At 40.9% G+C, this 13,059-nt stretch overlaps 1 long non-coding RNA gene across 1 annotated transcript in view; it reads left to right on the forward strand.

The window, feature by feature from the left end:
* The window catches only part of LOC109385462 (uncharacterized), a 13,335-nt gene extending 9,705 nt beyond the window's left edge, over window positions 1–3,630 (forward strand). The window contains exon 3 of the long non-coding RNA XR_002124626.1: window positions 3,006–3,630. This is a non-coding gene — a long non-coding RNA (uncharacterized LOC109385462). The remainder of the gene's footprint in view (window positions 1–3,005) is intronic.
* The last annotated feature ends 9,429 nt before the right edge of the window (window positions 3,631–13,059 follow it).

Here is a 13,059-nt window from a genome sequence, read left to right on the forward strand (position 1 = left end):
CCAGAAGCCTGCGACTGATCTGCCTCACCCGGGAAGAGCGCAATGATGGTGCCAGCTTGGGCCAGTGAAGCAACGTCCTCCACTAGACTGAAGAACAAAATGACAGCAACTTGTCTGTTCCCCTTCCCACAATTCCCCAGCGCTGTTCCCATCCCCCCAATTCCCCAATAAAAATAAATAAACAAATAAATAAACAAATAAATAAATAAATAATAAAAAATTTTAAAAAGTGTCCTCCAACAGATAGATACTTGCCTTAAAACTACAAACCCCAAAGGGACCCCTCGAATAGTCCTTCCCAGAATTCCAGACATTGCCCACCCAAAATGGCCTCTTAGAACTGAAAATGGCAACTTCAAAAATATTAACATCTAGCTCCCACCAGCTGCTATGTATAGAGTATTGTGAGAAACCCTTTACATCTGAGACATTACACAGTTTTCACACAACCCAAGGAGGGAGGCATGATATCATTATCCCCACATAAAGAGGAAGAAATGTGCCCCAATTCACACAGCCAGGAAGTGTGAGGATATGAGTCAATGTATGTCTGAATCTGGAACCACATGGCATTAAGTGCTGTGCTTAAGGCATTGGCTGCTGCTGCCACCACTGCTCTGACTGGGGATGCCGGCTGAACTCGCTGTGAGAGTAGGGCAGGGTTGTGCCATTTTTCTATGTTTTCATCACAGTTTCTATCATCACATTTCGTGACACTATCACTAGCCTTTGTTCAGCTCTTGCTGAGATCAGAGAGGCCTTTGCCAACCATTCTCATGGTTCTTGAATTAGGTCCCTAGCATGTCATCTTTGTTTTCTAGTCTTTTTACAGTGCCCTGGTATTATAAAGATTTAGAAACGAAGCTCCCAGACCTGTTACAGATATCTCCTTTGCTCCTCTCCTTGCTTCTCTGAACTTGTTTCTCCAATCAAAAACTTAGAGCAGGTTCTCTAGAGGTTGGGTAAAAAGCATTTTTTTGGCATCAAGAACATTAAAAAGCAATAGGCCTGTCAAACACCTCTATGCTCTCTCACCTCAAGGTGAGTTATGTGTCTGTCTACACTCTTCTTTGACTCTAAATATTTTCATTACCAATTGAGGTGGACAATTGTTTTGTGCCTTCCCAGCACCCTGATTGTGCTTTAGGGAACCACTCTTACCGTGATTTTTTGTCCATATGCAATTGATCTATGACTCCAGGAGTGGACATGTGACCCAGGCCGCAACACTCAGAACCTCTCCTGGGCCAAAGGATTAGCTTAAAGATGTAAATAGGAATCAAATAAAGTGAATCAGAATTACTTCTAAACTTGTCTTTAAGCAACTGGAAAAAATTTAAACTCTTTACTTCTGGACTTGTAGCCATGAGGAAGTAAGCATGAACTTGCTGGAAGCCCCCCTCCACAAGGAAGGGACAATCTATGTGGAAAACAGCCCACAGAGAAGAAAACAGAGCCAAGAGTTAGAGAGACCCTGAGTCCTTATGACATTGTCTGAGACTTTGTATCCAGCCATAATTCAAGGACACCAGTGGACTGTTCAGTTACATGAGAAAATACACTATCTTTTTGTGTAACCCAGTAGGGTTGACTTCCTATCACTTAAATAAAAATGTTTACAACCAATACAACATTCTTCCCAGGGATTATTAGATGGTTCCTCATGCAAAAGGATTTTCCAGGTGCTGTTCAGGACAAACTGACACAAAAACACCTCTCGGCTAATATGTATCCCTACACCCAGAATCCTGTCTACACATGGAAAACGGCCTTGTAAATAGTAAACGCAGTACCAGTATGAAGTAATATTCACAGACCTTAGTGTGAATTTGTCGATAGAGAGTTAACTGGGAGAGGGTAGAAAACGTGAAAGTCTCTGGATACGGTTCCCAAGGTATGCTAGAATGGGGTGTTACGGGAAGAGGAGAAGATAGAAGGAATTTATAAGTATGGAAAATAAACATCATAATTTCGCCTGAGGCCATGTTTCCATTAATTGGTTGTTGGACCTGAAACAAGACTAGCAGAATTGAAAACGTAATAAAAACAAAACCCACGGAGGGAAGAACATTTTTCATAATAGCCCGAGTGAGAGTAATGACATGAGTTAATCCAATTGAAAGAATAAACAAAGAAATGATTCCACGCAATGAGACTGATTCATTTTCTTTCAGAATGAAGTATCATGAGGTAGACGGTAGATCAGGGAACCTGGCCTAAATATAGCAGAGGGTGGGGGTGACAGAGATGGATTATTCTGTTAGAGGAGAGAGGAAAAAGGGACAAGAAGGTCTTCCATGGGAACTGAGCATGACGTTTTAAAAAAGAAGTCTTAAAAAAGCGCTTCAACTCATGATGCACGTTCCAAGAGGCTCATTGCAGAAAATGTAGGTTTTTAAAATTCACCGAAAAATGGTAAACTAAATTTTATTTTCTACTTATGATTAATGGGCCTGACTTTTCAGAGCCAGGGCATATCAACTGGCTTTCAGATATTAAGTTCAGTGGAAAGAGGAAACATTTAAACTTTCCTTCAAGATAGTAGTTCGCAACATTTTTCATGTCACTGTGTATACAGAAAATGACAATTTTATGGCACTAAGTTAAAAAGACAAGGTCATTTGAGGCAGAGTTTGCTGGCCTGGGCCACCCCAGGTTCCCCCATGTCCCCAAAGACAGAATACCTCTCTTCCACACAAGCAAGCTGGGTCCACCATTTAGGAAGCTCAACCAAAGAGTGTCTGCATGGGGAAGAGGAGGCACTGAAGTAGAAGGCAAAGACCAACACTTTGGACAAAGCCCTTAACCTCAGTGAGCCTCAATCTTCTTATGTTTAAAACAAGATTAGAGATATCTTACATTCCCTGCCTTTATAGGGTCATTATGAGAATCAAGAGAACCATGTTCATGAATATAATTAAAACCATAGGGTGCTATAGAAATGTATGGCCTGATGATGATGATAGGTGTGATGATGTTTTCTCTCCAACCCCGCCCCCATCTAGACCACTCTTTCAAGGCTTTCAAGAGTTACCCTGCAACGGCCAGGCATTGGCACCGAGAAGAACAAGACGTCTGCTGAACTGGAGTGACTGGGAACATAGCACGTGGGAGGCTACTCTGCAGCTGGGCTCTTGTGTTGGGCCAAAGAGCTAATGGGGTTTTGGCTTCCTAAAACATCTCTGTTGAAACTCCCTGGGGAATTTTGCTTTATGAAATTCCCAGCAACTTGGGATCCCAGTGGGTTGGTGATTAGGAGCCTGGAGGGCTCCCTGCTGGGTGAAAAAAAATGTGTTTGAAGTCCAATGGGAAGGGCTGTAGGAGGGAGTTGATGATTTCTCCCTAACTCCTACTGTGTATTGACAGAAGCTGTCCCTACCACTGTTAATTGCCAATTACTTTTGTCTCGAGAGCCAAAGAAAATATATTTGAAGTGAACCCCTTGAAATATACCCATTTTCCACTAGGATCCACAGATGGTGAAATATTAATAAATAGGTGGGTTGCAGAATACTTTAAGATTGCATTAGAATTGATATTTGTGGGCTTTATTAACACCAGAGGTGCTGACATATATTCTGATATGGCTAGCAGATCCAGAAGCCATTAATATCAACACAGAGCAAATTCGGAACTATTAAACACAACATCTATTTTATCAAGAATGAAGCAGTAGGTGAAGGGGTGAGATTACATATAATACATCTCTGAAAACAGGGAAAGCTAATTTTGTAATGGATTACCAGCAAAAACTGTGACAATGTCTACTATGGAAGCCTGTAAATATCTTTCTGCCTGGGAAGAGTAGTCTATGATATTTACCGGAGTAGAGAGGGATGGAGGAGGTAGAATAGTTCTGGAAGTCATGTTCATAAACAGAACTAATTTCAGTGATATTTAAAGAAGTGCTATCCAGCAGCTACAGAGTTCCAGTCCTTACTTGTGCCTCTTGAAGATTATTATTCAGATACCACTCCTCAAAAGCTTTTCCTCCAGCTCACAATGCAGGCCTGCCCTTCACCTGCTTCAGAGGCTCTCCTTTACCAAACCCTACATTTTTCTCCAGCCCCAAATGACGAAATACAACGCATGGACATTGCTTGATTCTGGTTTGAACACACACCAACTGGAAGGCAACATTTTAAAGACAATGAGGAAAATTTGAATTTGAACTGTGTACTAAATGAACCAATAAACTATTGTTAGTTTTGTTATGATAATAGTATAATAATTATTTAAGAAAACACCCATATACTTAGCAATGCACACTTAAACACACAAGGGTAAAATGGTGTGATTCTGGGGTTTGCTTTAACATACGTCAGCCAAAAGAAAGGGAGAATGAAGGAAAAAGGTATAGATGAAACAAAAGTGGGAAGACACTGATAATTCTAGAATTTGAGTGATTGATATTTAAAGTTCATTACACTATTTTCTCTACTTTTGTGTATGCTTGAAATTCCTCCTAATAAAATTATTTTTAAAAAGAAAACAAATACAACAAACTTAGAATATCATAAGAAAAGGCAAACATAAATCAGAGAAATATATTTTAAAACAATAATAAAAGAAGTTATTTTGTAGACAGATAAGTGCATCCTATAAGTCTGATGTTTCTGAGAGCCATTCATGGAATCAAGGCATGGGTCAACAGTGCAGTGTGTGGTATATTTCACTGCAAAATATTAAAATTGTAAAAACAAGATCATGCATACAAATATTTTAAGCCATTGTAATTCTTTTTAAGCCTGAATGGACTAGTCTCATTCATAAAATATTTTCTTATTCCTCTTAAAATTAGCAATATCTTATTGATTTCTTTAGTAAATGTTTTAACGAGAGATTTTTAAAAACACTCTTCAATTGAGTAAAAAATAGTATGAGGTGAGTTAGGGCTCAGGCTGAAGGAAAGTGTGTTAAAACTTTTCAAAATGAAATTTACCATCATATTTTTAAAGCATCTTTTTCTGGCAAGATTCATAGTTTTCCTCCCACACCCTCCAGTCGGTTGCCAGTGTCTGGAGGAAAGTATTGCGATTCATAAGTGGGATTTTAAGAAACTAGCGTGAATTCTGAAAGAAGCAGCCATGGGGGGGCTGGGGCGGGGCGGCAGGGACTTTCTTAGGATCCTCCAAGAGTTTAAAGAGACTTGACATTTACGAGGTCTGACAATTAAGTTCACAAACTTGTTGCAATGATGTTACTAACCTTTTTTGATATCAGAGGGATTATTCATTATGAACTTGTACCAACTGGACAAACAGTTAACCAACTTTACTATTTGGAAATGCTGAAAAGACTGTGTGAAAAAGTTAGACGACCTAAACTTTTTGCCAACAATTCATGGCTCTTGCATCATGACAATGCACCAGCTCACACGGCACTATCTGTGAGGAAGTTTTTAGCCAGTAAACAAACAACTGTATTGGAACACCCTCCCCACTCACCTGATCTGACCCTCAATGACTTCTTTCTTTACCCGAAGATAAAGGAAATATTGAAAGGAAGACATTTTGATGACATTCAGGATATCAAGGGTAATACAACGACAGCTCTGATGGCCATTCCAGACAATGAGTTCCAAAACTTCTTTGAAGGGTGGACTAGATGCTAGCATTGGTGTCTAGCTTCCCAACGGGAGTACTTTGAAGGTGTCTGTAGTGATATTCAGCAGTGAGGTGCGTAGCACTTTTTCCAGGATGAGTTTGCAAACTTAATTGTCCGAACTTGTATATCCAACTGATGCAAAAAGCACAAGTTTCATTTGAAGAACATTCAAGAAATTGGAATTGACCTACCTCATCTTGTATGGGCTAAGGCCAGTGTGCCATCTTGTATTGCTAGTCACTAAAGCAGAGAGCCCAGAAGCAGAAGGGCTATCCCAGAAACAGGCTGGGGTGAGCAGAACATTGTTTGAGCTATAGTAATCAGATCTTGAGCTAGAACAATCAGATTATTTTTCCAGCTCTGGCTCTTAACTGAGCACGATCTTGTCTATGAAACATCGACCTAGCCACTGGTTTAGCAGAGCATTTGCTTAAATTAGTTACTTGGCATCTTGTTGGCAGAAGGCAGAAGAGGAATGCTTGAGCATTTCAGTTTTCACCCTGATGTGTGGAGACGTGAGATTGGGAGAATGGAGGTTCCTCCAGCTGGAGAGGTAAGATGAACACACAGGCAGCTGCAGGACCAGGAAGAAAGTAAACCATCCTGTAGAAAGGTGTGATCATGTGCTGATATTTCAAAAGGAGCGAAAAGGACATTGGGTCATCAGAGAGAAACTATTCAAGTTAGACCTTAAAGGACAGGGAAGGTGAATCAAACAGAAGATATAGCATAACCAAATGCACACAGGCTGTAACGTAGAGAGGGTGTGCGGTAGGGTGAGGAGGTCCACTTGCCTGGAACACAGGGTCCACGGAAGGGAGCAAGCGATCACAAGATTACACAAGTACTTTATAGAAAATTGGGAATGCCAGTGTGGGAATATTAGGTGTTAGGTAGATGCTGGGCGGGGGCACTGAGAGGTTTTAAACATAATTAGAGCTGCCCTGTTGGAGGTAAAATCTAGCATTGTTGAGTAAATGAAGAGGACAGATGGTAATAATTACTAATGTTATTGAGTATTTTGCCGGTGCTACTTTATCTGATTGAATTCTCATAGCAACAGGTATGAATAGCAACAGGTGTTAATTTCCTCACTTTATAAATGAGGAAATTAAGCAACTTGCCTGAAGTCATACAGTTAACAAGCAGTAGAGGCAGTATGCTTATGTGTTGTTAATCACTATGTGTGAGGAGGCCAGAATGGGTGGGACATGATGGGGCTCTGAATTAGGAAGGTGGTGATAGAAACGGAAAAGAGAAATCGAACTGGCAAGGCTCAATGAACAGCTGCCTATGGCAGTCTTTGATTTCTGAGACTGGGTAAAGAGAAGAAGGATATTGTCACTAACCTAAGAAACCAGAAGAAAAACTTGATATGGGATAAAAGATTCTTTTTTTTTTTTTTTAGCTGACCCATCCTGCTACCTGTTGGCAGCTCAGCGGCTGCTCAGCTTGGGCCGGGACTTGAACCGCTGTTGCTCAGAGCTCACACTCTTGAGCAAGCTCTTAACCAACTGAGCCACTTGGCCAGCCCCAAAAGATTCTTAATTTGCTTTTAGCTATGCTGAGTTTGAGATGCCTTTAGTAAATTCCAGTGAAAATGTCTATCAGGCAGTTGGAAAGGTAGTTCGGCTACTAAAGAGAGAAGGGGGAGCTAGAAAGAGAAGTCGAGATACCACAGGAAAGCAGGAGAGAGAGGTAAACAGGCAGAGGAGGGTGGTGGAAGGAAATCATCTGCAAGCAAGTGATCCAAGGTTGTTTTTTTCTTCTGCTCTCTCAGCTGAGAATAGAGATAGATGCCTTTTGAGTTTTGTCAGCTATCCTCTTCCAAATTATCTACTCCTATTCAAGGATAAAATGGAGGAATACAGGACAAAATTTCATAAAACGTTCCTGTGGAATAATTCTCTGACTTGCTTTTGTTGGGAGGAACAGAGGCAGCTTTAATAGAACTGTGAGGAATTTAAGTAAAGCTATGAGGGGCAATCTACTTTCTCTTTCTCTGTCTTCCACCAAGATAAGACAACGGTGTCCGTCTTCAGACGTAAAGTCCTGGTGAGTCTCCCAGACATCCCTCATACAATGCTGCACGGGGCAAGCTTTGAGGGGCTGACAGGTCAGGGAGCACATGTGCTTTGTTTTGAGGGGGCAAGGTGAGGCTCCAAGCTGGTAAGATACATACCACACCCCTTGAGATTCTCCATCTGAGCAGTCAGTCAGGTCTTTCTTTGCTAAAACTTCCTAAACAACAGAGAGTGCAGTGGAAGGGCACAATTCCACCGCTGCGTTCCCCGCAGGCCCTGCAAATGAATGACTTGGGGTCAATGGGGTGCAAGTGAAACAATAAACATAGCAAGAGTTTGTGCAATCTCATCCAGGTCAAGGAAATCACCTCATCACTCTCCAGTTGATGGACAGACTCTCATCTCTTAGTTTACCATCTTTCTCACCACTTGGCTCAGCAATTTTTGTTTCCAATTGCATGGTCAGGAGGCTATTGCATGTTTCTGTTATGAGTATGTAGGGGTCACAGTGGGGCGACTCCCCTGTGATGAACTTGGAACTACGGGAAATAAGATTGCCTGACGAGACTAAAACTTTCAATGCTGATGAATCAGAGAAGACATCTGGGAAATCATTTTAAAGAACAAATGTGCTCCTTGAACAGTAAGACTTGACTGGACCCTGACTGATGAGATTAATATATCTAAAGAAGTAATGTGTTAGTGAGAAGGGGAGTTCAGTTCAGTTAGGAACAAGACAGCCACATTTAATAAATATCTGCTGAGTACCTACTCATATATGCCAGCAGTGAGCTCACATTCTAGCTGGGGAGACAGAAAATAAGCAAATGCATATATAACTGAATGTCAGGCAGTCATATGAGCTTGTCCCAGGGGAAGGGTCTTCCTAGCCAAAAGCATCCAGTGCTCAGTGGCAACTTGCTCATTTAAGTTCTATGCCAGATTTACAGCCCTGAACCTGTGTCTTCAGGGTTTACTGGCAATATTATTTTTAATTTTTTTTTTTAGTTACAGTTGACATTCAATATTATTTTATATTCATTTCAGATGTACAACATAGTCGTTAGACATTTATATAATTTAAGCAGTGATCCCCCCAATTTGTCTAGTACCCACCTGGCACTATACATAGTTGTTGCAACATTATTGACTATATTCTCTATGCTGTCCTTTACATCCCCGTGACTCTTACTGGTGATATTTTGATCAATTTATAGCCCTTCTGTTGATTTCTTTCTGTGTGACTTTCATGAAGATATACATAGAGAAAAGAGTGCATATCAAAAGTGTACAGCTTAATGAATTTTCCAGACAGAGTACATTGTGTAACCAGCACTCTGAACCCTCCTCTTGTCTCCTTTTAGATTTTTGTCTACCAAAAATGAACCACTATCCTGATGCTAATGCCACAGATTTGTTTTGCCTGTTTCTGAATTTTATATAAATGGAAATGTACAGTATATGCTCCGTTCATAATGTCTGGCTTCTTTTACTCAATATTATATCTGTGAGATACATTTATATTGTTATATGTATTGATGATCTATTCTTTTTTCATTATCGTATATTTCATTGTAGAACTGTATCATAATTTATTTATTCATTCTATTTCAATGGACATCAGGGTAATTTCCACTATTCTTTTAATAAATTATTTTTCTGCTAAATCTGTTAGAACTAATTTCAGATGTTTACCACTAAGAACTCTGCGAGACACACTTTTGGTTTAATTCTAAATTTTTATTGAGTGAGAAAGTGACCCCAGAGTTGTGTTCTTTTGTAGAAATTCTTCCTTTTTAACAATGCTTTTGAGGACATGGACATTTTCTTCATCAGCCATTTGGCAAAGAACAACCACGGACTCCGTTTCAACCAGGAGGCCAAGTGATTAAAAAAAACATATTCCATATAGCTAAAGCTCTGAGTTCCTGGCTTAAATACAGTGCTTTCTGGAATAACAGCTATAACTTCGGGTGCTACACAAGTTGGTTAGGAGGTTTTCTCTGCAGGGGCCACTGAAACAACCTCTGCTGGGCATGCATCTCAGCAGTGAGAGTGGTTTACGTCTTGATTGCACAAGAGCAGAGGTTTTGAGTTTGCGGTTTTCTCCACAGTCCCCACTGCCCTGGCTGCCACTTTCAGGAACTCTGATGAACCTCAGTCATAGGCAAATAAAATTCAGTAAAAAAGGAAATAAAAAACTCAACTAAAAGATAATCATATCAGTAATTTGTCAATTATCTAGGCTCTTTACTTTTTCAAGGACATATCAATGTCCCTCCTGTGGGAATCTGCCCTGTCTGAGTGGCGCTGTAGGAGAGACGAATGGACCATTCTGTCTTTTCATCATTTTCCTCTTTGGCCAGCCTGTATCAATTGCTGATGTAATCATTTACAGCCTGGTTTTTGAGCAATGAGGTAGGCCGGCCAGCAATTGTTCCCTTGGTCATTCAAAGAGACAGACACTTGTAATAACAGTGCAAATGACTCACTGGGCACTTACTATGTGTACCAGGTCTGTGTGCCAAGGACTTTGTGTGCATGCCCACTTCATTGAAGGCCAACCTCTCCACTTGTGTTCTGGATACCATCCCCTCGTCCTCCCCAAGGACGTTCCTCCTGCAATTAACCTCTGTCTCCCCTATATTATCAATTTCTCCCTCCCTCTTGGATCACTTCCATGAGCAGTCAGACACGTCCTAGTACTTCCTTTAAAAAAAAAATCCTTTGACCTCACATGCCCCTCCAGACACAATCCGATTTCTTAGCTATTTTATAGCACGATTTCCTGAAAGAATTGTCTATAGTCACGGCTCCACTTCCTCGTCTCTTAGTCTTTTCTCAACCAACTCCAGTCAGGAGTTCCTTTCTATGCCACTGAATCTGCCCGTTTCAAGGTCATGAACAACCTTCTTTGCCAATCCAAATGTCACTTCTGCATCTTCAACTTAGTCAACTGCTCAATAGCATTTGACACAATTAACCATTCCCTCCTCCTTAAAATCCCCTTCTCTTCCACTCTCCAGAATGCCACTTTCTTCTCTTTACCTCCTACCTAATGGGCTGTATTGATTCAAGTATTTTTACTGGTCCCCCTTTCTCTATCTGTTCCCTAAAGGTTGGAATGACTGGAGACTTTATCTTAGATCTTCTTATACTGTCCATTTGTACCCTATCCTTAAGTGAGCTCATCTAATCTCAAGTTTTTAAATTCCATCTACATACTGATGACTCTCAAATTTAAAATTTCTTGTCTTGATTTCACTGACCTCTTCCCTGAACTCCAATCCCTATACCTCATTACCTGCTCTATATCAACACATAGAGATCTAAAAGGCATCTCAAGTTTAGTATAGACAGACAAAGCTCTTGGTTTTTCAATCCCCAACTTTGCCTCCTCCATCTCAATAAACAGCACCAATTTACTCTGTTGTTTTAAGGCAACCATTTAGAAGTCATCTCTAAGTCCTGCGTCTCTCACTTTCCCAAATGAATCATTGACAAGTCCTGTTGACAAAAGCTTCATGTCAACGGTTAATTATAAGAGTATTTTGTTCCCCTTAACTTGACAAATTAAAAGAAAGTTTGGAAAATAAGAGGGCAAACACTAATGTTTTCTGACAATCTTTATAATTGTCATTTAAATAGCTGCAAGTTGACTCATTGAGTAGACACATCCTAATCTACTTTACAAGCCTTCTGATATTGTATCTTTGGATTCTTCTCATATTTGACTTTTACAAACAATTGTGCAATGAATATCTGCGTGCACATATAGGTGCTTTATTTTTGTTTTTAAAATAGAGAAGCTGACATTTTTTGTTCAATAAAGGATCACTGAGTGGTTGCCTTAGTTGTGCAATAATGGGGAAATATGTATCCATTATTCGGGGGTTCAGGTGTAATAGATCTCTTTTAAAACTGTCACTCTCTGAGAGCTATCAGAGTGCAAAACTGATCACTGAAGACATTAATTTGTCCAAGGAGCAAGTGCCTATAGTAGAGAAAAAAAAATATTGAAAACCTACTCTCCACAATTCAAAATTAGAGCAACCTAGAGGAGTGAACTGGTGTGACCTCCCAAGGTCCTACAGTCCGGAAATGTGATGAGATCCTGGAGGCAAAGACTCAGGATGGAAGGGAGAATCAGGCCAGTGGTCCACAGGTAACATGATGGATGCTTGGACTCATCGTGCAGCTGAGGCTGGAAGCTCCTCTTGACCCAGGCAACTGGGTGCAGTGCTCTTGTTCCGGAAAGGATGACTGAACCTGGCAATACGGGCCTCTGAGCTGGAACTTGGGAACTCAGCCCTGAAGCCTGGGATTGTCATGCTTCAAAGAATTCCTGTTGCATGTGTCAGGGCCAACAGGGACTTTAGCAGGATGGTGAACATGGGTGTCCTAGACGGTTTGCAATAGTGAACCAGGTGGTAGTGACAGAAGTCACAGTCACTGAAACTGGAGGGTCTGCTGTGGCCACGTCTGTTTCTCTTCTTCTCTCCCTCTCTCTGAAGTGAATAAGCTCCTGGTGTTCTCAACCAATAAATGTAGGGGGTGGAGAGGAGCCTCAAAAAGTCAACATTTGACTTCCTAGTAACACAGCATCGGAAGTTCAAGCAACACTAGGAAATGATTGTTCGCAGTCTTACACTGGAGCAGGCTTGCAGGTTATACGTGGATCCTTTCCTTAGGCTATAAACTCGGAAAAGGGATTACTGATTCAAAGGGCATAAACATTTTTATGACTCTTGGCCAAAAGTAGTTTTTTTTTAAAAGCCATGCACAAATTCCTATTGTCTACTTCACGCCCTTTCTGGCAATGAGTCATTAACTTAATTTTTTTCTTTTTTATTTTTTCTCTCTTTTTTTTTTTTTTGTCAAAACCAAGAATGTTGGGGACGAGTGATCAGTGTGAGAAGTGGTAGCCCACAGAGGGGTCCGCCCTCAGTGAAATGGTGAAGTCAGCAACATTTTAAAACCCACTCATTGCCACTAGTTCTGAAACAAGCATTCCTAGGCTCTTCCCCTGGTCCCTCGTTCACTCTCAGGTCCTTCCCTTCTGCACCAGCCACCTCAGACACTCATGCCCCTGCCCTCTCTTCTCTATGCTCATTCAAACTGGCATAGGAGTAGCTATGACATCAGTCACTCACACCTCCATGTGGCTCTAAATCAGACTATCTCCTCTCTCAAGCACATGCCTGCATCTTAGCTAGGATTTAGGAATGAAAAGTTTTGTTCTTTGTTAAAGGAACATTGAGCTTAAATGCCCTGGAATGAGAATCCACCAAAAGCTGGATCTCTGACTTGAGGGACAAAGGATCCTCGTAGACAGGCTGTGATTTGAGGAGCATCAAGGGCCCAGAGCTTTATAGTTTGGACCTAGGAAGTGGAGCTGGCAATGGGAGGATAAACCCGCCAGAAGAAT

Source organism: Hipposideros armiger, unplaced genomic scaffold, assembly GCF_001890085.2.
Source record: "Hipposideros armiger isolate ML-2016 unplaced genomic scaffold, ASM189008v1 scaffold_116, whole genome shotgun sequence".
NCBI classification, from domain to species: domain Eukaryota; kingdom Metazoa; phylum Chordata; class Mammalia; order Chiroptera; family Hipposideridae; genus Hipposideros; species Hipposideros armiger.